A 4,251-nucleotide genomic window follows, 5' to 3' on the forward strand; every position below is an offset into this window, starting at 1 on the left:
GTACAATATATTTTCTAGGAATTATTTATTCTTCAGAAAGAGTTTATAAGTGATGAACATTCAGATTCCTTTAGTATCTAGTTTGTTCTTACACTTTGATGATTTTTGGCTGGTGTATTATTTTAATAAAGGACAAATATTAGAGTAAATGTGATTATTTTCCTTTTACATATGTGTACCTTTACATGTAGACACACTCTTCTTGTATAAACACCCAAGAAAGCTTTTATATTGCCTCTCATTCTCTCAAGGCGAAAGGAGAAGAAAAGTGAGAGTCACTAGCTAGAGAAGGCAGAAAAGTTCAGTAATCATGCCAGGTAGGCTGCAGAATAAGCTGACAGTGGGGAAGAGTCATAAACTGTCAGGTGGAAAATTTGATTCCAAAAACAGCATCATATTCTGGGTAGGTACAATGTTGATTCAGGCCATTTCAGAGAGCAAGGTTTCAGGACATCCTTCTTAAAGGTCCAGCTGAGATCCCTTTTCATTTTGTTGGTGGTCTCTTTTGCTGTGCAGAAATTTTTATTTTGATGTAGTCTCATTTGTTCATATTTTCCTTTGTTTCTCTTGCCCTAGGCGATAATTCTGCTATGTGAGATATCTGAGATTTTGCTTCCTATGGTTTCTTCTAGGATTTTTATGGTGATAAGTAGAGGAGATAATAAAAAAAACCATGGTACATTTACACAATAGAATACTCTGCAGCTGTAAAAAAGAAGGATCTCTTACTTTTCAAGACAGCATGGAGGGACCTGGAGAGTACTATGTTAAGCGAAATAAGCCAGTCAGAGAAAGACAGAGTATCTCATGATCTCACTTATGTGTATAATCTAATGAACAAAATAAACTGATGACCAGAATAGATCCAGGGACATAGAAGCATGGAATAGACTGATGAATCTCAGAGGGAAGCAGGGGGGGGGGAGATTAACCAAAGAACTTATATGCATATATGCATACTAGAGGCCCAGTGCATGAAATTTGTGCATGGGGGGGCCCTCAGCCCGGCCTGCACCCTCTCACAGTCCAGGACCCCTCAGGGGATGTCCACCTGCCGGCTTAGGCCCATTCCCCATGGGGCACGGGCCTAAGCTAACAGTTGGAAATCCCTCTCACAGTCCAGGACCCCTCGCTCCTTATCGTCCGACTGCTCACTGCTCCTTAGTGCTGCCATGGAGGCAGGGGAGGCTCCCACCACTGCATTCACCAGCTGTCAGCCCTATCTTTCTATGTAGTTGTCTGCAGGCCAACTGCTCTCTTCCTTCTCACTTAGGGTGAGCAGCATGTGAGGGCAGAGTGCACTGTCATGGAATGCAGAGGGCTGTTTGGAGCTGAGGGGAGAGGACAGGCCCATGGGGTGAGAGGTGGACACAGAGAACGCTATCTCACCCAATTATGGGGCGGGTTGGCTGGCCTTCATCTGCCTCACCCCACCCAGGGAGGGACCAAGCAGGGTGTCCACCTTTCCATTCTCCATCCTTCCATCTGTGACACCTGTCACCCTTGCCAGGCCTCCCCCAAAGTGACTTCAGCTCAATCCCTGAATGTAAAGGGGCACGGGTGGAGCTCCACTCCAGTGCCCCCTGATTCCCAGGGACAGGTCCTGGTCTACAGGACCTGATCTCAGGATGGTGGCCACAGCTGCAGAACATAGATCTGTTTCAAGAAAAGTTGATAATGCAGAGTTTCGTATGAGCCCCTACTCCAAAAGGTGGCAGTTTATTCACATTGTGGCAAAGACACCATCAAGAGTAACATAAGTGGGTAAAGTCAGGGCCAAACGGGGCCATTTCCTCATCCAATCTCTCTGAGGTGCGTGGACAGAACCAAGTCTCAGCTCTTCCCAGGACACTTCTGGAGTTTTTTTAAGCCTAAAGGATAGTAGTCTGTCTCCATTCTCGTTCTTTGGGATTTTTTCATCGTCGGATAAAAGGATCCATACATTGGGGCAATCCTCTTGAGATACAATATTCCAGTTGCACTCATGTGATGATGACAGCACCCCTCAGAGGGAGGGAGCCAACAGATGGGGAGCAGGGAATTCTGAAAACCAAAGTTATGACAGAGATGCTAAGCCTTTCCTTCATGTGTCTGACACCTCTCTTTAGGTGGTCTGCAGGCCAGGTGTTTGCTGGACCTTTACCACTTGATGTCCTAGCAGGCTGCCGTGGGCCCTGCTAGTTGGTATGCAGGGCTTCCTGGGCCTGGGTGGAGTCGTCCACCCTGCCCCAGCTACTCCTGGTACAGCTCCTGCACATGGGCACTGGTCTCCATGGGCCACACCGGGATGGCAGAGTAGATGCGTTCTATCTGCCGCAGCAGTGTCCTGCCTGCACACCCGTCGTCCACCTGGGCCTGGCCCCTGCCACTTGGGTATGCCGGTGCAGGCCAGGATCTCCACGAAGTGGCAGGGGAACTTGCCCCTCTGCAGCTTCAGGACCACTTCTGGATGTTCTGAAAGCTGTAAGCAGCCTCAAAACATAGCAGAACCTCTTTGTCCCTTTCAAGGGTGACCTCCTGGAAGTCTTTGTTCCTCAGGGTGCGGTAGGTGAGCACTCCCACGTCCTGGTTGAACAGCTCCTCGGCCATGTGCCTGAAGACGTGTGCCTGGTACCCGTTGGAACTGGCACCCTCATGGAGCCTCACCTCCTTCTTCATGTCTCCAAACAGAGTGTCCACGGTGGCGTCATTCGAGGCGAGGTCACTTTGCTCCATTATCTGGACAATTTCACTTGAGGTTAACATGCAGTCAGCACCCTGGGAACTATGTAAAGTTGTGGGAACATCTTTTCACAGGGCCTCCAGTTTCTTGTCATAACATGAGGCCATGATGACGTGGAAAATCTTGTCTGAGGACAGGTTCTGCTGTCTGGTGAAGTAATCCTTCACCAGGGAGCCCATGATCTGCTGGGGAGACTTGGCCATGCAGAGGTGGCGGGTGATGGGTGACCCAGCAAATGCTCTGCATATCGGTCCCAGCTGGGGCAGGCAGCGGTCAGCATGGGTAGCCGGGGCTCTTCCTCACGGTGCTGGCAGTACCGATGCACAAATTCCTTCTGACTCTCCAGAATGCTGAAGTCCGCAGCTATCTTCATGTCAAAGACAATGCACCCCAAGGCTTTTGAGAAAGCCACAGAGCCTTCTGGATGCATCAGTGACACTGAGGCTGAATTTAGCATCAAAATAAGGCAGAGACTGAGGACACATGGACACTGTCAGCACTTTGTGCTGTGAGGTATCACATTTCTTATTAAGGTTCAGAACACAGAAGAAGTCCTTGGTGTTCTGTTGAGAAACTTGGACTCCTTCCTCTGCGGTCACACAACTGTCACACACCAGGCAGTCACTCAGAAATATCTTGGCATTGGCCAACTTATGGAATTCTCCCTTCTCTCCGTTTTCCTGAGCCTGACTCTAGCCAGGGGTGGGCAAACTTTTTGACTCGAGGGCCACAATGGGTTCTTAAACTGGACCGGAGGGCCAGAACAAAAGCATGGATGGAGTGTTTGTGTGAACTAATATAAATTCAAAGTAAACATCATTACATAAAAGGGTACGGTCTTTTTTTTTTTTTTAGTTTTATTCATTTCAAATGGGCCATAGTTTGCCCACGGCTGCGAGTCTAGACATTGACTGCGGCATTCTCTTGGTCATCGTTTTTTGTTTTTTTATTACATTCCTTCCTTGTGCAGTGATCACACTTCATCTGGAGTGGGGAGGGAGGGGGGCAGCTCGAGTGACCTGGAGGAAGCACAGAGAGAGCAGTCAGTCACTGCTGGTCACCCCTGGTGATGCTGGCGGTATCCTTTCTTCCTTGTGGAGCGTCTAGGGAGGGGAAGCGGCTGCAGTGCCCAAGGCCGAGTTCCAGGAGGCCAGCAGCGCTGTCGGGATTGTGCCGGAGGCCCTGGTCCATTGGTGCCTGGCCTGTTCTCTGGAGATTGACCCTGCAGGACTACTAAGGGAGCCAGCCCCCAGTTCCACCCCACCTCCACCACTGATTGATTGGAGTCTGAGGGCCAGCAGGAGCGACCAAGAGGCCTGCCTTTCAGCTGCTCACTAGTCCCCAGGCCACTGACTCTGTTTCCCTATTAACCATCCCCTGATCAATGGGAGCCTGCGGGCCAGGGGAGGGACCAAGTGGTCTGCCTTCCCCCTGCCTACTCACTAGTCACTGCTGTCATGGATTCATTGGAGCTTAAGGGACCCTGGTTCCCCCATTAGCCATTCCCTGATCAATGGAGCCTGGCGGCT

General features: G+C 49.8%; 1 pseudogene; it reads right to left on the bottom strand.

Moving 5' to 3' along the window:
* Positions 1-2,177: 2,177 nt before the first annotated feature.
* Positions 2,178-3,706, bottom strand: LOC102421125 (annotated as a pseudogene).
* Between the last annotated feature and the right edge of the window lie 545 nt (positions 3,707-4,251).

This window comes from Myotis lucifugus, unplaced genomic scaffold (assembly GCF_000147115.1).
Source record: "Myotis lucifugus unplaced genomic scaffold, Myoluc2.0 scaffold_4, whole genome shotgun sequence".
Classification (NCBI taxonomy): domain Eukaryota; kingdom Metazoa; phylum Chordata; class Mammalia; order Chiroptera; family Vespertilionidae; genus Myotis; species Myotis lucifugus.